The sequence below is a fragment of the Panthera onca genome, chromosome A3 (genome assembly GCF_046562875.1).
Source record: "Panthera onca isolate mPanOnc1 chromosome A3, mPanOnc1 haplotype 2, whole genome shotgun sequence".
NCBI classification, from domain to species: domain Eukaryota; kingdom Metazoa; phylum Chordata; class Mammalia; order Carnivora; family Felidae; genus Panthera; species Panthera onca.
In genome coordinates, this window is record NC_138341.1 from 79,934,969 (window position 1) to 79,959,256 (window position 24,288).

General features: G+C 37.4%; 1 protein-coding gene across 6 annotated transcripts in view; it reads right to left on the minus strand.

Moving 5' to 3' along the window:
• The window catches only part of REV1 (REV1 DNA directed polymerase), a 93,082-nt gene that overhangs the window by 63,136 nt on the left and 5,658 nt on the right, over positions 1-24,288 (minus strand). For 3 of the 6 annotated variants that reach the window (XM_078444390.2, XM_078444391.2, XM_078444388.2), the window contains exon 2: positions 10,863-10,950. The exons of the other annotated variants lie outside the window; for them this stretch is intronic. The gene's annotated coding sequence lies outside the window, so the exon portion shown is untranslated. The remainder of the gene's footprint in view (positions 1-10,862; positions 10,951-24,288) is intronic. 6 annotated transcript variants of the gene reach the window in all.

Here is a 24,288-nt window from a genome sequence, read left to right on the forward strand (position 1 = left end):
TATAGATAAGTATGTTTAAATTATAACTATTATAAATTTTTTATAGCAAAAACATTTATGCATTCCTATGCACCAAATCTAATACACACTTGTGTAAAACATCACCACATTAGACTAACATGGCCATGCTTGTTAACATTAATTAGTATTAACAGAACCCAAGAAAACATTTTCCTTCATGAATTGTCTTCTAATATGGCTCTTAAACTGGCTTTACTATTACATACTAGACACTTAAGAGTACAGTTTTAGTGTAATTCATCTATTATGCAAAAACTCCTAAAAGAAGTCAATTAAAACAGCACATCTTAAGGGAGATAATGTAGAAGGATTATCACTTATCACAAACTATTAAACTGGCATTCTCCTTAAGGCTACACTTGACCCACTATGCTGTTAAACCACCCAAATGACCAAATAATGGCTTATCTCAAGTGTTAGGTGCCTTAGTAGCTAGCAAGGTTATCAAATGGTTCAGAAGTCAAAGCAGGCACTAAATGAAACTCCTTATAAAACTCGTCTAGCTATACGGCTACATCTTGAGACCCGACTGCATTATCCTTCACAAAACTAACTCGCCCTCTATTTAGGTTATTTTTCTTCTACTACATAAGTTAATATCAATTAATATGTTACAGGAGAAGCTCTGTACATTATCCAAGTCAAATTAGCTGTGATATGGTTTATAAGAATTTGTTACTGCGTGAAACCTTAAAATATGACACTTTAGACACACACATAAGCATTTTCTCTCAAATATTTCTATACTTGATATATTGTGCAATGTAGTTTTTCCTTGCTGACATTTATATTATGAATGTTTACTGTCAGCTTTTAAAAGGGGCTTAAAAGATATGTAGAGACCTTCTCTTAAAAAGGTAAGTCCAGGGGCGCCTGGGTGGTTCAGTCGGTTGAGTGTCCAACTTCGGCTCAGGTCATGATCTCACAATTTGTGGGTTCAAGCCCCGCATCAGGCTCTGCGCTGACCGCTTGCTAAGAGCCTGGAGCCTGCTTCAGATTCTGTGTCTCCTTCTCTCTCTGCCCCTCCCCCACTCACGCTTTGTCTCACTGTTTCTCAAAAATAAATAAATGTAAATAAATAAATAAATAAGTAAGTCCTATAGAGAGACAAGGGGCATGAGCAAAGAGCTCTGTGAACAAGAGGCAACGTAATTAATCCAGAACAGGGGATGTGGATGCTGGCAGAGAAGATTTGGTGTTGTTTTCAGTTTGACAAAGGTAGGGGCATGGCTACCCAATGTGTTCATTATGAGTCCTAGAATTGCCATATTGTTCTGCTAAATACTTCTATTTTCAAGAGGTACACTTTGGGGCGCCTGGGTGGCTCAGTCGGTTAAGCAGCCGACTTTGGCTCGGGTCATGATTTCACGGTCCGTGAGTTTGAGCCCCGCGTCGGGCTCTGTGCTGACAGCTCAGAGCCTGGAGCCTGTTTCAGATTCTGTGTCTCCCTCTCTCTGACCCTCCCCCATTCATGCTCTGTCTCTTTCTGTCTCAAAAATAAATAAACGTTAAAAAAAAAAAAAAAAAAAAGAGGTACACTTTGTCCAGTTCCTCAAGACTTCTCCCCTTATCTTAAAGGAGTAGGGGAAATGTGTTAACACAAAGTTCATGACTTCGTATTAACTTTGAATCTATACATCTGCTCTTAATAAGTAAAGAGTCTGGGAGTTCTGGCCCTTGTATGTTAGGAATGCTCACAAAAATTAAAGGGAACAATTAATCAGCTAAATGAAAAGTAAGTTAAAGAATATATTATTCATTTAAGATCTACTGGGTAACTACTGCAAAAGGCCAATATGAGAAATCCTAATCAGTGGTTTCATGAGGGTAGGAGAGTATGAAATAAAGTTGTAAGTTAAAAAAAATTTTTTCAAGCTTCTTCTTCTATTTCAAAGTAATAAAGCTATCCCAGACAAATGTTTAAGCTTTGAAAAAGTAAAAGACTGAAATTAGTAATTTCTTCATTTCAACTAATTTGAGTACAGCAAACTCCTATTGATTGATTCAGGATTCAAATAGACTGAAAAAAAAGGGAAAAAGAAGAAACGTTTCATTTTATACATTCAAATTCTATTTTTGAGAAAAACCCGTAACAAGTAGTTAACTAGGTTATTGGGATCAATCTTCCTGGTGAGAAAGAAGAAAACTAAGCAAAACATTATTTTTTAAAAAACAAAATAATGAAAAATTACTGGGCTCAGATTTAGAAGATGACAAAGAAACCCTGCCAGCTCACCTGTCCTCCCCAGGTTGGGACAGCTTTTTCCTCTGAAAGCATGTGGCAATTGTAACAGTCTGGGCAATGTTTCTGAACAAACACAGCACTAAGGGAACAACAGTTGGAATTCAAGGGTCCTCCAAGCATATATATCTCCACACTTGGGATTAGAATCCTAGGGGTAAGTAAACTGGAAGTAGACAAACCAAATTTTGCCAAAAATGTAGCCTGCCTTGGATTATTTCAACCTCTGAAAGTAAATTAGATGATCCTAAAGAACACAAATACATGGAGGTCAAATAACATGCTACTAAATAATGAAATGGGTCAACCAAGAAATCAAGGAGGAAAAATGAAAAAATACATAGACACATGAAAATGAAAACACAATGGTCCAAAATCTTCAGGATGCACCAAAAGCAGTTCTAAGAGAGAAGTTTATAACAATACAGGTCTACCTCGAGAAGCAAAAAAAACTCAAATAAACAACCTAACCTTACACCTAAAAGAGGTAGAAAAAGGAGAAAAAAACCCAAAACCAGTAGAAAGAAGAAAAAATAACAATTAGGGCAGAAATAAAATAGAAACCAAAAAAACAACAGAACAGATCAATGAAACCAAGAGCTGATTCTTTGGAATCAAGTGTTTACCCAGACTCATTAAAAAAAAGAGGGTGCCTGGGTGACTCAGCTGGTTAAGCATTCAACTTCAGCTCAGGTCATGATCTCACAGTTTGAGTTCAAGCCTCATGTCAGGCTCTGTGCGAACAGTTCCAGGCCTGCTTCAGATCTCTTTCTCTCTTTCTCTTTCTCTCTCTCTCTCTCACCCTCCCCTGATCACTCTCAAAATTAAATAAACAAACATTAAGGGGCGCCTGGGTGGTGCAGTCGGTTAAGCGTCTGACTTCAGCCAGGTCACAATCTCACGGTCCGTGAGTTCGAGCCCCGCGTCAGGCTCTGGGCTGATGGCTCGGAGCCTGGAGCCTGTTTCCGATTCTGTGTCTCCCTCTCTCTCTGCCCCTCCCCCGTTCATGCTCTGTCTCTCTCTGTCCCAAAAATAAATTAAAAACGTTGGAAAAAAAAATTAAAAAAAAAAAAAAATAAATAAATAAACAAACATTAAAAAGAGAGGGGGGGTACTCAAATCAACAAAATTAGAAATAAAAGAGGAGAGGGGTACATGGGTGGCTCAGTCAGTTAAGCATCTGACTTCAGCTCAGGTCACATCTCGCAGTTCATGAGTTTGAGCCCTGTGTCAGGCTTTGTGCTGACAGCTCAGAGCCTGGAGCCTGCTTCAGATTCTGTGTCTCCTAATCTCTCTGCCCCTCCCCTACTCACACTCTCTCTCAAAAATAAATAAACATTAAAAAAATTTTTAAAGAAAGAAAAGAGGAGAAATAACACTACAGAAATATAAAGGTTAGAGAAGATTATGAAAAATTAATTATAAGCCAACAAATGGGACAACCTAGAAGAAATAGATAAATTCCTAGAAACAGTAACTTCTCAAAACTGAATCAGGAAGAAATAGGAAATGTGAACAGACCTATTGCCAGCAATGGAATTGAATCCGTATTCAAAAAACTCCCAACAAACTGAAGTCCAGGATCAGATGGCTTCACAGGTGAATTCTAGAAAACATTTAAGGACGAGTTGATACCTATTCCAAAAGCCAGAAGAGGAAGAAAAGCCTCCAAATTCATTCTGTGAGGCAGGCATTACCCTGGTAACCAAAACCAGATAAAGATACTACAAAAAAAGGGAACTACAGGTCAGTATCTCTGATAAGCAAAGATGCAAAACTTCTCAACAAAATATTAGCAAGCTGAATCCGACAATATGTTAAAAAAAATCATTAACTATGATTCATAATGGGATTTATCCCAAGTATGCAAGGGTGGTTCAATATTCACAAATCAATCAACGTAGTACATCATATTAACAAAAAAAGGGAAAATCATATGATCATTTCAACAGATGCAGAAAAAGCATCTGACACAGTTACAACACCCACTCATGATAAAAATCCTCAACAAAGTAGGCTTAGAGAGAACATACCTCAACACAAAGGCCATATATGAAAAACCCACAGTTAACCTCATACTCAATGGTGAAAACCTGAGAGCTTTTCCCCTAAGATTGAGAACAAGACAAGGATGCCACTCCCACCACTTTTATTGAATATAGTACTGGAAGTCCTAACCACAGCAGTTAGGTAACAGAAAAAAATAAGAGGCATCCAAATTGGTAAAGAACAAGTAAAACTTCCATTATTTGCAAATGACATGATATTATATATGGAAAACCCTAAAGACTCCACCAAAATACTACTAGAACTGATAAATGAATACATTAGGATTGCAGGATACAAAATCAATATACAGAAATACATTGCATTTCTATATACTAATCATGGAGCAAAGAGAGAAATTAGTAAAATAATCCCACTTACAATAACACCAAAAAATAAAAAAAAATAAAATAAAATACCTAGGAATAAACTTAACCAAGGAGGTGAAAAACCTATACTCTGAAAACTATAAAACATGAATGAAAGAAACTGAAGATGACACAAAAAAATGGAAAGATATTCCATGCTCATGGAAGGGAGAACCAATATTGTTAAATTTCCATACCACCCAAAGCAATCTACAGATTTAATACAATCCCTAGTAAAATACCAACAGCGTATTTCACAGAACGACAACAAATAATCCTAAAATTTGTATGGAACCACAAGACTCTGAATAGACATAGCCATCTTGAAAAAGAAAAACTGTAGATATCACAATTCCAGATTTCAAGATACACTACACAAAGCTGTAGTAATCAAAACACTATGGTAGTGGGATGAAAACAGATACAAAGATGAAGGAACAGAAGAGAGAGCCCAGAAATAAACCCACGATTACATGGTCAATTAATCTTGGACAAAGGAAGCAAGCATGTGCAATGGGAAAAAGACAATCTTTTCAACAAATAGTGTTGAGAAAAATAGCAACATGCAAAAGAATTAAACTGCACCAGTTTCTTACACCATATACAAAAATAAACTCAAAATGGATTAAAGACCTAAATGTGTGACCTCAAACCATAAAAATCCTAGAAGAGAGCACAGGCAGCAATTTTTCCAACAATGGCCATAGCTACATTTTTCTAGATAGGTCTCCGGCCTCAAGGGAAAGAAAAGCAAAAATAAACTATTGGGACTACAACAAAAATAAAAAGCTTCTGCAAAGCAAAGGAAACAATCAACAAAACTAAAGACAACCTACTAAATGGAAGAAGATATTTGCAAATGACATACCTGATAAAGGATTAGTAATACCAAAAAAATCCCAAATAATCCAATTAGAAACAGGCAGAAGACATGAACAAACATTTCTCCAACCACAAACATATACACATGGCCAAAAGACACACGAAAAGATGCATAACATCACTCATCATTAGGGAAATGTAAATCCAAACCATAATGAGGTATCAATTCACACCTGTCAGAATAACTAAAATCAAAAATACAAAAAACAACAAGTATTGGCAAGGATGTAGAGAAAAGGGATCCTTTGTGAACTGTTGGTGAGAATGCACACTGGTGCAGCCACTGTGGAAAACAGTATAGAAGTTTCTTAAAAAATTAAATGATTTTTTACAATAAATTATATGATTTTTAATCAATAAATTATATGATCCAGTAATTCCGCTAGTGGGTATTTACCCAAAGAATATGAAAACACTAATTCAAAAAGATACATGTACCCCTATGTTTACTGCAGCATTACTTAGAAGAGCCAAATTATGGAAGCAGCCCAAGTGTCCATCAACAGATGAATGGATAATGATATCTATACACAACGTAATATTATTCAGCCATAAAGAAAAACGAAATTTGCCACCTACAATAACATGAATGGAGCTAGAGTATTAAGCTAAGTGAAATAAGCCAGTCAGAGAAAGATAAATACCACATGATTTCAATTCTTATGTGGAATTTAAGAAACAAACCAAAAAGAGACAAGCCAAAAACAGACTCTGAGAACAAACTGATGGTTACCAACCAGAGGAGAGGTGGATGGGTGAAATAGGTGAAGGGGATTAAAGAGTATTACTTACCATGTAATGTATAGAATTCCTGAATCACTATATTGTACACCTGAAACTAATATAACATTGTACATGAACTACACTGGAATGATAATTAAAAAAAAAAAAAAAAGATGATCTGGAATGCTCTAAACCATCTGGCAGAAGCAATGTAAACCCTGTACAGGGAACGACAACATCCTAAACACATGTTTCTGAAAACTATTTTGAAAATATAAAGTCTGGCATACAAATAAAAATAACCAGGCACACAAAGTAGTAAGATCACATGAGTGAGAACCAACAGAAACAAAGTAAACAGACCTACAAAGACTCCAGATACTGATTTTTTTTAAATATATGAAATTTATTGTCAAATTGGTTTCCATACAATACCCAGTGCTCATCCCAAAAGATGCTCTCTTCAATACCCATCACCCACCCTCCCCTCTCTTCCACCCCCCATCAGCCCTGTTTGTTTCCAGATACTGATTTTAACCCAGTTAAAGATTAACTATGCTTACTATGTTCAAGGAAACAAATAAATAGCTGCCATGGGTGGGGAAAACAGATTTCATTCAAAATATTCAAAGGAGGACCAATTACATAAAGGCTGTCTTTTCAACAGAAACAATAGTGCCAGAAGACTACACTGAAAGAAAATAATTACTTAGAATTCTATACCCAGAGAAAAATTCAGTCAAGAAAGAGAACATAAAGGTATCTGGGGCAAATTAAAAACAGAAGCTAATGCCACCAGCAAACTTGAACTACAGGAAATCCTAAAAGATATCCCTCAGGTAGAAGAAAATATTAGCTTGGAAGATCAAAAATAGAGGAAAAATGTAGCAAGGAAAACAATAAATATCTGGATTAATCAATGTTAAATACTGACTAAATAAAAGTGCAGTAATGACAGTCAATCTGTTATTTTTTGTAGAATATACAGCACAGTGGATCAAAGAATTATGAATAAAAGAGTAGAAGAGGAAATGTTTCTAGTACAGGCTGTGCCACTAACTGGTTTCACTGATCTCTGGTACATCTCCATTTCTCTGGGTCTCAATTACATTGCAGGGTCTTTAAGAGGTTTGGGTAGTTGACTACTAGATTTACCATAAATTGAATTTATCTGAGAACAGCAGAGGAATTCCAATTTGGGAAACTCCTGTGGTAGCAAGGTATAGGCAAGCCTGTTAAGGGTTTGGGGCGGGCTGTATTTATGGGCAAGGATTGTAAAGAGGGGGAAGCCCAGGTGGAATCCAAGCAGTAAGTTCACTGGCTTGAGGATGGGGAGAGATTTTTGGCAGACATTCATTGGTCAGGAGAGGTCTCCATCTTCTGTAAATCAGGCATTTACAGCAAATCAGTGCCTCAGTTCTTAAGTTCATTCCTCTGAGGGCACGTGCCTGAGATTCTCCATTTCAAATCCTCTGGTTCCATTTTAGATTAAAATTCTTCCACAGTTCCCTTTTGTACTCCATACAAGACACACAGAAATATTTTCAGAAATTAAATATAAAAATTAACATTATATCCATATACTTCAGCAACATACTTAAATTTGAAATTACATTGTGTAACAGTTTTGATGCTCTACATTTATTTATGCAGACCTCCTAGACTTATTCAGAAAAGACTTAAGGCAACCAGTCCTATCAAATTCATTTAAATAATATGTATAGACCAAGATGGCCTGTGACAGTGGATTGGGGTAAAAACCTAACTAAATCTGGTGTTTGCTACATACTGGGAGTAGCAATTCATCAGCCCTGTCACTGTTGTAGACAACAGTAGTATAACTCTTCTTTTGTCAGACAAAGATGCTAGATAGTTCAGTAGACAGCTGTAGATTACTTCTCATAGCATAGGTAATTATGGCATGTAAGAAATAATTCAGATGTGTATAGGAGAGACCACATTAAACTACCTATAGATCAAAGCTAATGGAATATTACTGTGTATAAAGCACTATATTATACTAAACAGTACTGAGATAAATAAAATTATAGACATTTTTATATAAATTTTAAAACTTTACAATCTAAAAGGAAATGAGCACCAATTAAGGAAATACTAACTAGCCCTACAAACGAACTTAAGAGGAAGATTTCATGCAGAAGAGTAGGGAGGACAAAAAAACAAAAACAAAAACAAAAACAAAACCAAAACCTGGACACAAAGAAAACTACATAACCCACATCTAAGATGCTGGCAAAGAGCAGTAACAGACCAACCTGGCATGCAGCAAAGCTCCCTGACAACCTAAACTGTAAGGTCAGTAAGAGACAGGAAGGTGACAGGTGAAGGTGACAGACAGGTGACAGGAAGCAAGTAATAAGTAGGCTTATCAGACTTCTGTTCATATGTACACAGCACCAAAGATTGTTCATACTTCACTTACTTCAGTTAAACCCACACTCCTCTCCTTTCTCATACTCAAAACATTGCAGAATGAATATATGAAGAATATACTATGTATATAAAATAATTAATAATCTTGCATATGATAGAAAGTCAACAAGTTCTTATTTAATAAAGAAAATAAACTTCTATGTAGGAGATAAAGCAAGGCAGAAATAATAATGTCTCTAGTATAATGTACCCCAATGTATCTATATTTAAAACTGTACCTTGTATATTTAATCTTATGTTTTTTATTCTGTTTTTTTTTTTTAAGCTTTTATTTTTAAGTAATCTCCATACTCAACATGGGGCTCAAACTCATGACCCTGAGATCAAGAGTCACATGCTCTACTGACTAAGCCAGCCAGGCACCCCTATTTCTCTTATTTTAAAACATCTTTCCAAAGAATCACAGTCAGATTCTGTGTTTAACAGATAGAATATACGATATGCTCCCTCCCCCCAAAACGGTACACAGACCAGATTAGCAAATGATACACACTTTTGATGCTAACAAGAACCATCCAACAGGTGGGATTAAATGTAAGTCATTTAGGGGGTTCTAAACACTACAGTGCTTTCTTTGTAGTGTGAAATCAGGAAACAACATAAAAACCTATTTGTGGAAAGTGGTATGCCATGAAGTCAGGGCTTATGTTTGTGCTAACCAGTATAGAGCTTCAAAAAGAGGCACCTATGCCTCTCAAGACAGATTCAGGGGAATAGTTCTCCACTCCAGATGACTGATTTGTTTCTTCAAATAGGACTTCCCCTAGAATGGAGAACAGTAAGTCAGGACACCACAACTTGACAGAAATAACCCTTAAAAACAACACACATGCTCTGTTCTTATCTTCTCTGTTCCAAGCATCCTTCTGACTTACAACATGTCCTCTTGACTAACCCTGCTCACTAAGAAGAGAATGCCCTTTATCAACAAGTCATCCAATTATCAAGTCACACTTATAAATAAAAATTGGCCTTCTAGATGAAACTCTTGCCGACTACGTTCCCAATCTAGTCCCACTACCTTGAGGAAAGTGATAAATGTTTCTGAAACTGTAATACACAACCTAAAATAAAACCTATGTAACCTATGGACTTCTCCTTATCCAACAGCATCAACGCTGAAGTCAGTTGCTGGGTTTTTAAAAACTAGTTAAAAAATGGATAAAGAATGAACTCATGTATCCAAAAGTACCCTTATCACTAGCATTTAGGGTATGCCCCCAATAAACATTAGCTGCTATTATACTAATCCACTGCACCAAGTCACAAAGTGAAAATCAAATGAGACCACATGTATGGAAACTCTTTGAAGATTATAAAGTACACAATATCATTATTTTAAATGTGCTATCCATGGTGTACAACATAATGGAAAGAGCAATATATTTAGTGACACAAGACCTGGGCTTTAATCCCAGTTCCACCACTGCCTATCTGTATGACTTGGGATGAATCCAAGAGCACTGAGCCTCACATCCGTTTACCTATAAAGCAAAGTTTGACCGCTAAGTGCTCAGTAGAATCCCTGTGGAACTATGCACTGCATATATGGGATGAATGTGGTAGGGAAGAAACAAAAGTTTGGGGCAAAACAACAATCATGTAAGGTTCCACTCTCTAAAACCACTTTAATTTTGGCAACCCTGCTTTGTAAGTTTTAAATTATCTGAGGTCTGAATAAGAAAAAAGCTCAAATTGAAAAAGACTGAAAACCAAAACTAATGAACTAAAAACTAAGTCTGAAGACTTCTGGCTGTGTTCTGTGTTCCCATATGTGACTACAAAAGAGGGTGGAAATGTTCCACCCCCTGAAAGATTCAAAAGCTAAAACTCACCTATTAGACCTCAAGTAATAAAATTATAAAGACCAACAAAATGAGAGGCTGTCAGTGCAGTCATGCCCACCCTCCAGTGTCAACACAGACTAACAGCTAGCCAGGTGAGGCACGTTTAAGGCAAATGGGACAGCAGCTATATCTATACTGAGCTCGGGGACCCTGAATGCCTTGCAATGCTAAAGATTTCCTGACTCTTCCATTCTCTTAACAGGGGTATTAAAAAATCCTATGAAGAGTCTCATGAAGGATCTACTTATTAAAAAATATATCAAAATTACTTATTCATACCTTTCCCCTAACTTTATTTCATCTTTTGCTGGAGCACACAGTTCACTCTGGACTTCCAATATGCATTTAAGAAGCTACTCAAATCCTGCTAAAACAAGAAACAAACAAACAAAAATTCATTCTGTCTTCTTTACTATGATTACTGGGACTTTGACATCTACCCACGGAATGATATTAATCACCAAAAAAAATCATTTTCATGCAGAAGTGGTATTTCATCTATTTCCTGAAGAATTATTAACATTACAGGGTTCTAAAGACACACCAGCAAAATCTCCACAACATATCAAGGAACTGCCCAAATACATATTCATTATTAGTGTTAATCTGTTGGTTATAGGTCTGTAACTCTAAAATACATAGGCTATTAAGTAATGAAACTGACTCTGAGTGGTTTTTACATAGTCTCATTACTCTAGTCATATGTACATGTATGGGTTTATCTTCATTCAATAGTTATTTAAGAAATAGGTGCAGAATTGAATTGGAATATACAAATCAATATGCAATAGATGAATGAGTCTGCATATTATAGTAGTATATTAATTCATGAATATGACACAAATGCAAAGAAAGCAGCCTGTAGCCACCCAGACCATCACTAGGCAATTCTGAAATAAAACAAGTTTACCCTTGGCTCCCTACCATATCAATACTCAACATCTCTTCTTCAAGGCCTCTTTCTTTAGTCTGCTATCAATTTGCTGCTAACAATTAAGAAATTGGTAATAACTGGTATTCCAGGGACACATGTATTTAAGAAGACTTCTCCATGACCATTAAATAGGGGAAAGCAGTCTTTTTGCCAAAGGAAATGGAAAACTGGATATCCACATGCAACAAAATTAAGATGGACCCTTATCCTATACACATAAAAAGTTAAAATGGATCAAAGACCTGAACAATAAAACTTAAAAAAGAAAACAGAACAAAAGCTTCATAACATTAAACATGGCAAAATATGACCAAAAAAAGCCAACAAAGGAAAAATAAACTGGGCTATATCAAAATTAAAAATTGTGCAGCAAAGGACACAATCAACTGAGTAAAAGGGTAACCCACACAAGAGAAAATATTTTAAAATCACCTAATCTGATATTTAATATCCTGAATATATAAAGAATTCCTACAATTTAACAATAAAAAGAAACTGATTTTAAAATGGGCAAAGGATTTAGGGGCACCTGGATGATTCGGTCAGTTAAGTGCCCAACTCTTGATATCGGCTCAGGTCATGATCTTGTGGCCATGAGATTGAGCCCTGTGTTGGGCTCTGCACTGTGTGCGGAGCCTGCTTGGGATTCTCTCTTTCCATCTCTCTCTCTGTCCCTCCCCCATTCACTCACACACATGCACACTCTCAAAATAAACATTAAGAAAAAAATAAAAGGGGCAAAGGATTTAAATAGACATTTCTCAAAAAAAAAAAATACAATGGCCAAGAAGCACGTGAAAAAATGCTCAGCATCACTATTCATTAAGGAAACGCAAATCGAAACCACAATGTGATACTATCTCGTATCTATTAGGAAGGCTACTATTAAAAAACAGAAGCTGGCGCGCCTGGGTGGCTCAGTTGGTTGAGTGTCCGACTTTGGCTCAGGTCATGATCTCGCGGTCTGTGAGTTCGAGCGCCGCGTCGGGCTCTGTGCTGACAGCTCAGAGCCTAGAGCCTGGAGCCTGTTTCGGATTCTGTGTCTCCCACTCTCTCTCTCTGCCCCTCCCCCGCTCATGCTCTGTCTCTCTTTCTGTCAAAAATAAACAAACATTAAAAAAAAAAAAAAAACAGAAGGGGCACCTGGGTGGCTCAGTCGGTTAAGCGCCAGGCTTCGGCTCAGGTCATGATCTCACATTTCGTGGGTTCGAGCCCCACGTTGGGCTCTGTGCTTATAGCACAGAGCCAGGAGCCTGCTTTGGTTTGTGTGTCTCCCTCTCTCTCTGCCCCTCCCCTGCCCACACTCTGTCTCTCTCTCTCTCTCTCAAAAATAAACAAACATTAAAAAAAGTTGTTTTTTTTTTTAAACCAGAAAGTGTTGGTGAGGATGTGGAGAAAATGAAACACTCGTACACTGCTGGTCTGTTGGTGAGAATATACAATGGTGTAGCTATTATGGAAAACAATATGGTGGGTTCCTCAAAAAATTAAAAATAGGATTACTCTAGGATCCAGCATTTCCATTTCTGGGTATATACCCAAAAGAATTGAAAGCACAGCCCCAAAGAGTTATTTATACACCCATGTTCATAGCAGCATTATTCACCACAGCCAAAAGGTGGAAGCAACCCAAATGTCCACTGATAGATGAACGGATAAACAAAACGTTGTATATACATACAGTGGAATATAATTCAGACTTAAAAAGGAAGAGAATTCTGACAAACACTGCAACATGGATGAACCTTGAGGACACTATGCTAAGTGACATAAGCCAGTAATAAAAAGAGAAACACTGTATGATTCCATTTTTATGAGGTATCTATAGTCAAAATCATGAAGAAAAAAGTAAAATGGGAGTTGCCAGGGGCTTGAGGGGAATAGGAATAGAGAGCTACAGTTTAATGGTACAGAGTTTCAGCTATAAACCAAAAAGCATTCTGGATAGTGGTGATGATTACACAACAACATGAATGTGCTTAGTGCTACTGAACTGTCCACATAAAAATGGTTAAAATGGTAAATTTTACACATGATTTTCCCACAATCAAAAATTTTTAAATGAAATTTCTAAGAATAAGCAAAGAAAAAAAAAAGGACTTCTGACATTGGAAACATTCCATAGGCAGCTGGGATTACAGAGACCGGCAAGCTAACAGGGAAGAGGGCAGTACAACACTGGAAGAGAGGCTACTTCTCCAAGAAATCTATACAGCAGTATCTGGAACTTTTTCCTCAGAGAGGGCAGTGGGAAGGCATTTGTAGAACTAATTTACTAGGACCAAGTACTGTCCTTAACTAAGGACAATGAGTAAGTAAATGAAGTGCTAGCACGCAGTCACTAACACGACTTGACAATGCCTGCTTCAGTGTGCTCTTATTTGTCCTTAAATGGTAAAAGCTTTAGTACCAGATAAACAGCTATTTACATAATACTTAAACAGAAAAATACAGCTGTTTTGAGGTTTTGGTTTGATTCAAACAGAGACCATCACTGTCTACAGCTCTCAGCCTGCTCAAGTTACAAGGGCAAAAGAGATTCTTGAATTTCATAAACCAAGGAAGTAGAATCTTCTCGACCTATCCAACACACTAGCCATGTTTTTGACTTTGAAAAAACTCATCAAGCTATTAAAAACAAAAATCAGACACCTGGGTGACAGACATTGTACCTTGTGATAATTTCCAAGAAGCACAACTAATGGCTCTAGTCTTTACCATATACTCACTTGTAGGGACTCAAAACCAAACTGACAGTTTAATGTCCTAAGAGCACTGTGTGTATAAAATCTCTTTGAAAATATATAAGAATAAAATGTCAAGATAGCTCAACCAGGTATTATTCCTAACCTAACAGGACCCTTTTAAAAAACTTTTTAACCTGGCTCCCTCACCTTCATTATACAGAGACATTTTCCTATTACCAATTGTTTTCTGCTACAATAAAACAATTCCTGTTCTATAAGAGATACGGATCTTTTTTTTTAAGTATTTTTTTCTTTTTAAAAAATGTTTGTTGGGGCGCCTGGGCGGCTCAGTTGGTTAAATGTCTGACTTCAGCTCAGGTCATGATCTCACAGCTCGTGGGTTCAGGCCCTGCATTGGGCTCTGCGCTGACAGCTCAGAGCCTGGAGCCTGCTTCAGATTCTGTGTCTTCCTCTCTCTCTGCCCCTCCCCCACTCACACTCCCTCTCTCCCTCAAGAATAAACATAAAAAAAATTTCTAAAAAAAAAATGTTTATTTTTGAAAGCATACACAAGCATGAGTGGGGGAAGGGCAGGGAGAAAGGGGGAGAGAGATCCCAAGCAGGCCCCAAGCTGTCAGCACAGAGCCCAATGTGGGGCTCAATCTCACAAACCATAGTATCATGACCTGAGCTAAAATCAAAAGTTAGACACTTAAATGAATGAGCCAACCAGGTGCCCCAGGAGATACCATTTGATAAACACCAAAAAAATACAGAAATCAAAGAACTTTAATCCATCAAATAAAAGTGGCTACAACATACAAAGGCACTGTCTAAACAACAAATTATAGACTTGGGTACATAAACTTTTTCCAGAAGTGAGTCTGATCTTTCCACCTTTTCTTGAGAAATTTGCTATTACTCATCCAAGTCATGATTTGTGTTTATACACTGCTTTGTTACATTGTCAGTATTTGGTCTTGCTAGGTGTCCCTTTTCAAAAAGTTTTCTGTGGGGGCGCCTGGGTGGCGCAGTCGGTTAAGCGTCCGACTTCAGCCAGGTCACGATCTCACGGTCCGTGAGTTCGAGCCCCGCGTCGGGCTCTGGGCTGATGGCTTGGAGCCTGTTTCCGATTCTGTGTCTCCCTCTCTCTCTGTCCCTCCCCCGTTCATGCTCTGTCTCTCTCTGTCCCAAAAATAAAAACGTTGAAAAAAAAAAAAAAAAAAAGTTTTCTGTGCTCTCATGATAAAAGAACTATATGTTTACTGCAGAAAACTGAGAAAATAAAGGGAAGAGAAAATTATATTCTCATCATCTTTTTAAAAATTCACTCAACTGGTATCTTCTATTTCCTTCCTTTATTAAAATTTTTAACATTTAACTTTAAATTCTTTAAATTTAAACATACCACTAGTAATATTTTACAATTCCATAGTATTTATATTTTTTCCAAAGGGACCTTTACATTTACTATTTATCTTCACAACAATCTGGAGTAGGTAGGCCAAATACTAATTATTCTGCACACAGTTGCCTCCTAGTGTAGAAAGAGTAAAGGCTGCATTGCTGGTTTGTGATGCAAAATCACACTTGTACAAAACTGTCATCCAACCTTCAGGGAGAAAATGAACAATACTACCAATACAATAAGCTTCTGAAGAGAACACTCATACTGGAAAAAAAAACCACTCATAATGAACTGAACCAGACAAATACAATTCAACAAAATAGATGCTTCGAATCCAGTACCTGTCTGGGTCAGATACAGTAGCTCCCAGACATGTATGGTACATATGTAAAGGACAGAGGAGGAAAATAGGTCTTACAACAAACAGATTCCATCTCGACTGCAAATGTAAGTAGCCCATATTCATAAGTAGAGATTCAGATACAGTATCAACTTTGTTAACTGGTTCTCTCATCTAGGTCACAAGCAGTCAGTGCTAGTTCATTTGTGGATAGTTGAACCTAACAAAGTCTAGTCTCTTGTAGTTTTTAAAAGGTACGTGATTTTATTTTATTTTTTTTAATTTTTTTTAAATGTTTTTTATTTATTTTTGAGACAGAGAGAGACAGAGCATGAACGGGAGAGGGGCAGAGAGAGAGGGAGACACAGAATCGGAAGCAGGCTCCAGGCTCTGAGCCATCAGCCCAGAGCCCGACGCGGGACTCGAACTCACGGACCGCGAGATCGTGACCTGAGCAGAAGTCGGACGCTTAACCGACTGAGCCACCCAGGCGCCCCAAAGGTACGTGATTTTAAACGTCTATTCATTTAAGAAAAAAAGCTTTCAAAATGAAAGCATTTATATTATGCAACTGTCTATATATCCAGAAACAAGATGTGCCTATCCGCAGAAGTGGCTATCTAATAAAGAATTAACCTTACTCAAAAAGAGGTCTAGCCTTTAACCTTGGTTCCTGGGAGGTAATCTCTAAGCCACTGGAATGTCCTGTATGATCAATGTCTTTGTTTAGTAGCCAACCACGAGCCACTTCAAATAGTCTAACAAAGTGATTTATGATGGATACTTTGGGTCATGCATTGTTAACTTTCAGAGGACACTAAAGATCAGCCACATGGGTAGCCAACCATATCTGTATGACCAAACTCCAATAAAAACTCTGGACATTAAGGCTTGGGTAAACTTCCTTGGTTGACAGTATTTTGTGTGTACTGCCACTCATTGTTGCCAGAAGTTAGTGCTGTCCTAAGGCTTCAGTGAGAGAGGGCAACTGGAAGTTCCACCTGTGTGCCCCAAGTGCCTTCTCCCTCAGCTAGTTTTGATCTACATCTTTTACTGAGTAAATCATAACCATGAGTACAACAGCTTTCAAGAGTTCTAGTGAATTATTGAACCTGAGGGTGATCTTGGGGCTCCACAAAATTGCGGTTGGTATCAGAAAGGAGAGTGGTCTTGAAACTCCTAAAGTTTTGGAGTGTCAGAATGATGTTCAGTAGTCATTCTTTCTTCCTTTCTTTTAGTAATAGAACACTTCTCCCATTCCCCTAAGTGGGAAGCAGAGTTACCAATTGAGACTACATTTCCTAGGCTCCTTTAAAATCAGGAGTGGCCATGTGACTAAGTTCTGGCCAGTGAGATACAAGCAGAATAATATATATAAAAAAATATGTGCCATCTTCTCAAAGGAAGGTATTTACTCTTTTTCTGGTGTGCCCCTATGAAGTAATCTGGCTTCAACGTGAAATGAGAACAATACTTAAGGGGATTGCTAAGCAAGCAGAAGGAACCTGGGACCATGAATAACCTTAAAAAAAAAAAAAAAAAAAAAAAAAGGCAGTCTCTCACCCACTACAGACTGCCCACCTACTATTACAGGAAAGAGAAAAACTTCATTAGTGTTGTGTTTGTATCATTGTGTTTGTAAGTTTCTGTTACAGCAGCTAAGCCTGTACCCTAATGAATGTAAATACATTTTAACATTTTCATACTATGATTGAGAGTCAATATTTTAATAGACTACAGAGATAAAAAGAGAAAAACAAGATATATAAGAAAAATATTTGGATATATTAAAACTGAAAATGCATAACAAATATTTGTAACATCCCACTCTGAGACTGATCTTATTAAAAGGAAAGTTTCTATCCCACACAATTCAATATAACAAAGAATTTTCTCTCTTATCCTCTTTGTTATAACAAAAATACAAAAAGATGAATGATTTAACAAAATCAGTCATCTGAATACAAGTTGAAGGAGGTGTTCTAGAAGAATTACTAATAATTTTCCTCCCTGTAATTACAGATTTCCACAGAAAGGAAAGAAATGAAGACTGATATTTTAATAAAGCACAAAGAACTGTCTTCTCTGACTTTCCAGAGTGCAGCAAAATTAACTGGTTTGTAAACACCTTCCCTCAATTTTTCTGACTTTCTGAACTCCAAATCATGTGGCCCAATTGCTTATTAAACAACTCCACTAGGATGTCTCACATGCATTTCAAGGTCAGCATGTCCAAAAGTCAGCCTCAAGCTACAAAGTAAAACAAAAGGAAGTTCTGGAGATAACATGACTTAAAAAAAATTTTTTTTTTTTTTTTAACATTTATTCACTTCTGAAACAGAGAAAGACAGAGCACGAGCAGGGGAGGAGCAGAGACAGAGTCACAGAATCAGAAGCAGGCTCCAGGCTCCGGGCTGTCAGCACAGAGCCTGACACAGGGCCCGAACTCACTGACCACAAGATCATAACCTGAGCTGAAGTCGGACACTCAACCGACTGACCTACCAGCACTCCTGGAGATGACAGAATTTTTAAAAAGTCTAGAAGAAGGAATAAAAAGCCAGTGATCTTCACTAAGGAGAAGTGGTATATTCTCACAGGGAAGCCAAGTAATTATCCACAGAAAAGTTCAAGGTTGCAGTAAATCAAAGGCCAGAGTAGAAGCTCAGTAACAGGGACAGAACATAACCTCTCCAGATATGGAGGAGATAATATCAAAGAAATAGGGACTACATCTTCAGTATTTCTCATACTTCAGCATGGAGCAGAATATTTTGAAGGCCCAGTTAACACAGACTGCTGGGCCCCCACTCCAAAGTTTCTCATTCAGTAGGTCTGAAGTGGGGCCAGGAATCTCCATTTCTAAAAAGTTCCCAGGTAATGCTGATGTGGCTGGTCTGAGGCACACAAGAGGAGAAACACTGATTCTGCCTGCAGTGTATCTAGAGCGGTAATTGCAAACAGAGACAACTAGAGGAGAAGTTCAAATGAGACAGTATACCAAGTAGAAAGTTGGTATAATGTACACTAAATAGAAAGAGTATCACAGTCCGAGGACTAAATGAGTAAACTCACCATATCAAGGTTTTTAGATTACAGGTAACAAGATCTCTCCTGTCCTGTTCCTTGCACTCCTCCTCTCCCCAAATTCTAGGTCTAATCTAACAGTTTACTCTACATTAATTGAACATTTACTGTAGTTTACAGTTTTCAAGGTAAATAAATAAAGTATAAACTGCAATCCAACATTATCTATTAGAGAAAAAAGATTTGTGTAAAACTACAATACAGGAGCGCACATTAGAGGGAATGTCAAGAAGGAATAAATGCACAGAGAAAACAGCAATAAATCTCATGATGGAGACTACATCCAAGAAGGCTTCACTGAAGAGGTAGATATGCACTGAGAACAGTGAGTAGGATTTTAATGGGCAGAAGAGGGTGAGAGGGTATTTCAGGAAGAAGGAAATTCATGAGCAAAAACACAAAAGAAAAAAGATGTTTACGGCAACATTCTGGATTGACATATGGGTAGAGGTAGTGATAACTTATAAGGTAGTTGAAGAAATGTAACAGAAGGCTTTAAATATCATACTAACAAGTTTGAACCTTACTTTGTAAAAGTTAGGAAAGAAAGAGCAAATTTGTGTATGTAAATGCTGGAGGATAGGGATGGCTGCACACAGACAGGGAGAGGTTCTCCCCCCTGAGCCTAATCTACACCAAGATCTATAAACCTGGCTTTGCAAAAGTCCTCATCTTGTGTCTTCTATCCTTAAATGTATTAGATCTCCAAACTCAGAAGATATGCCAGCATACAATAATGACATACAACTAAAAACAAATTCCTCTGAATAACTGTAATTCAAAATTGTGGTCAAACTCACTCTTTTCCAGATCTGCTAGTTTCATCTGTTACAAATCTCTTTTCCCACAAATCCTTCTATTAAATGAAACTGTGAGTGAAAATAAAATAAAGGGAGTAGAATGTTTAAGAAATCACCCCTTCTGTACTTTCTGGCCTTTTTTCCTTTGCTTCATGCCAAGAATTCCCAATCATATATAAAAAACAACAACAAAACCCACTAATTTTTAAGATAATACGACATTTCAAATAGTAGATGCTGCATTCCTCAGAAAACACTAGAATTCTTATTCAATTAAACAGTTTATTTATAACACTCCCTACCTTAATAGACTATTTCTGAACATTCAGTAAGTTCCAAGAGAATGTAATATAACCTTTTTTCCCCTTAGGTTTATTTGTTTTGAGAGAATGTATACGCAAAGGGGAGGGGCAGAGAGAGAGAGACAGGGAGAGGGAGAATCCCAAGCAGGCTTTACACTGTCTGCCCAGAGCCTGACGTGGGGCTTGATCTCACAAACCATGAGATCATGACCTGAGCCTAAATTGAGTTGGACACTTAAGCTACTGAGCCACCCAGGTGTCCAAGTATGTAATATAATCTTTAAATGGCAATCAGAAATAAGATTTTCTACTGGGCATAAACAATATGCAAAAGAATATTATCAATCTTCAACACTGTACCTGAACAGCTAGTAACTTCTACTCAAGAGCTAAAATTCAAAATGGCAATTAAGTTACTAAAACACTTTATGACACTAACAACCAATGGATACGTTATCAACACCTCCACCTAACAAAAATCTCACCTCATAGGTTTAGATTTTCTCTGACTTAACACTAATAACAACCTAAGTCTAAAATTACAAATTCAAAAATACCAAAAATGAGTATTTTCACAGCCAAAATTGCTGAGCTTATAAATACCAAAAAGCATGTAGTTTATAAACTTAACTACAATTTATGTTAGTATGAGACTCAAAAGAACATTGAGCCAGGTTTTAAATACAATTATATTGATAAAAGAATGTTTTAATTTTCAATAGAGAGCAATCTTTCAGGGATCCTGGGTGGTTCAGTCAGTTAAGCATCCAACTCAGGTCGTGATCTCGTGGTTGGTGAGTTTGAACCCTGGAGCCTACATCCTGCTTCGGATTCTGGGGTCTCCCTGTCTCTCTTCCCCTCCCTGGCTCACACTCTGGCGCTCTCTCTCAAAAATAAATAAACATTAAAAAAAATTTTTTTTAAAAAGAAAGCAATCTTTCTACATATGTAAATATATTCAAATACAACCTGTTACAATTTTTTAGTAATGGAGATCACTGGGCTACTGGCTACTACTACAGAGATATGTTCTAGTTTCAATGGTCACAAATTAGACAAATGTCTGTTCTCACTTCTTCAGCTATTATTGTATAATACAAATTCTGGCTGCCTTTGTCCCTGATTCATAGGATGGAGACTCTAAATCCTTGGAATTTCACAACTGATAGAGAGAAGTGTGTTTGTTATCCTTGTTGGGCCCCTAGGACATCTTTTATTATGAACATATAACTCCCAGTGGGCCTCTAGTTTCAGGAATAGGGTTGGCCATACTTTTTTTTTTTTTTTTTTACATTGTATATATTCTCTGTTTTTTTTTAATTTTATTTTTTAATATATGAAATTTACTGTCAAATTGGTTTCCATACAACACCCAGTGCTCATCCCAAAAGGTGCCCTCCTCAATACCCATCACCCACCCTGCCCTCCCTCCCACCCTGCTCTCCCTCCCACCCCCCATCAACCCTCAGTTTGTTCTCAGTTTTTAACAGTCTCTTATGCTTTGGGGTTGGCCATACTTAAAAGGCCAGTCAAGTGATTAAAGGATTGGGGTTTTGAGGCATATGATATCAGCCTAACATCCTGGAAGAGGAGGGGGCTGGAGACTGATTCACCATATGGCCAATTCAATCAATCATGCCTACGTAATAAAACTCCAATAAACTCTGGAAATGGAGGCTTGGTTGAGTCTCCCTGGTTGGTGATCACATGTCAATGCAGCAAGAGGATAACATGTCCTGAAGAAATGGAAGCTTCATATCTGGGACCCTTGTAGACCTCTCTCTAGGTTGTGTCTTCATTTGTCTTGCCTTGATTTGTATCCTTAATAATAAAACTGTAATTTTAAGTACAGCACTTTCCTAAGTTCTAAGTCATTCCAGCAAATTATCAAATTTGAAGGGGTAGTAGGAACTCCCAAATTTGTAGCCAGTTGGTCACAAATACAAGTGGCCTGGAAGCCCTGGAGCTTGCAAATGGTATTTGAAGTGAGGAAAATCCAATGGACAATGCCCTTAACCTATGATGTCTACCCTAACTCTGGTGGTTAGTGCCAGAATCACACAGCTATACAACGGGACATACCATCTCACTTCTCTCTTTTAGGAACTGAATGAGAAAAAGCCAAGTGAAAGCACTTTTTAAGGCATAAAGCATTACAAAAAATAAAGGACATTTTTGGTTATGCTCTTAAACATACTAAAGAACAAACTGTTAGGGGAGCCTAACTGGTTCAGTCAGTTGAGTATCCTGACTCTTGATCTCAGCTTGGGTCTTGCTCTCAGGATTGGGAGTTCAAGCCCCACATTGGGCTTCATGCTGGTCGTAAGGCCTACTTAAGAAGAAGAAACTGTTAAAGTTTTTTTTAATTCAGGATTGTCCAATTTAATTTTTTTAAATACTTAAAATAATAGAACTTATTATAAGAAAGAATTCAGAACTCTGATGAAAAGCATTTAAAAGAGAATCATAATTTCAAACACATAATTAAGACTAATGCCTAAATGATAAAAATGTATTAAGTCCGTTTTTAGTAATCTCTAGTGTAGAAATGATGGGAGTTTAGAAAATGTAAGATTCAAGCTATTATTTTCTGACTAAATCTCCAAAAGCTCATTTTAGCCTTGGTTATGATCAGGAATGACTGAAGCCAATAAGCAACATTTTGGTTACTCAGACACTGGATTCAAGTAAAAATTATTCACATCACGATCAATTTTATTGCCTACCTCTAACCTTTCATTCAAGCATAAAGCCACGAGACCAGAATGGTCTTTAAAATATTACTCAAGCTATCCTACATGTATAGGCACCTACCTACTGGCATGAGAAAGCATACTTCTCTTTTTTTAATAAAAAAAATTTTTTTTTAATGTTTGTTTTATTTTTGAGAGAAAGTGCAAGCAGGGAAGGGGGGGGGGGGGAAGAAAGAGAGAGAGAGAGAGGGAGGGAAGGAGACAGAATCTGAAGCAGGCTCCAGCCTCTAAGCCATCAGCACAGAGCCCAATGTGGGGCTGGAACTCCTGAACCGTGAGATCATGACCTGAGCCAAAACCAAGAGTCAGACGCTTAACGGACTAAACCACCCAGGTGCCCTGAGAAAGCATACTTTCTATCACACTATAGACTACAAGTATTTTTTCTATTACTTCAAAGCCAATGATAAAAAAACAAAACCTCAAGGTATTAAATCACAAATTTATCAGAACATATTGTTCAATTCTCTGTTCTCTTGAACATAAGATATTAAGCATACATTGGTCTCAAATACATTGGTCTAAACACACTGGGTGATTAAGGGAGGGCAGTTAAGAATAATTTAAAAAAATGGCCTTCTAGTAAAAACAACAGCAAAACAAAACCCCTAAGTTCTAGTACTATTTCTTCCTTTTTAAACATTTTTTAAAAGTTTATTTACTTGAGAGAGAGAGCACGTGTGTGCACAAGTGTCAGAGAGGCGGGGGCGGGGGGGGGGGGGGGGAGAAAACCCCAAGGGGCTCGATTTCACAGATCATGATCTGAGCAGACACCAAGAGTCGAACGCTTAACTGACTAAGCCAGCCAGGCACTCCTCTAGTACTATTTCTTCTCTTAATTGAATGACTCTTTGGGTCTCATTTTCTTCCAGAAGAATATAAGGAAAATGTAAGCTGCAAGGTTCATTCTAGCACCGGCATTCTGAATCTACTTAAGTTCTACTTAAGTGTTGAGAAGTCAACAAACTCATAATTTAGATATTCTTCAAATTTTAAAGTCTTTTTTTAAAATTTATGTTTTTTAAATTTATTTTTGAGAGAGAGAGAGACAGTGCAAGCAGGGGAGGGACAGCGAGGGAAACACAGAATCCGAAGACAAGCTCCAGGCTGAGCTAGCTGTCAGCACAGAGCCCAATGCAGGGCCTGAACCCACGAACTGTGAGATCATGACCTGAGCCGAAGGCAGACGCTTAACCGACTGAGTCACCCAGGCGCCCTTCAAATTTTAAAGTCTTGCAAGTATGTCAAAAATACTTAAAAGTTTATCATGGTGTAAAAACATTCTACCAATGTGTCCCTACCTTTTTTTTTTTTTTTTTTAGGTTTCAAGGCATTTTAATTGACTGAATGATACCCTCTTTACTTATTAAAAACAAAGATGGTGAAAATTTGCT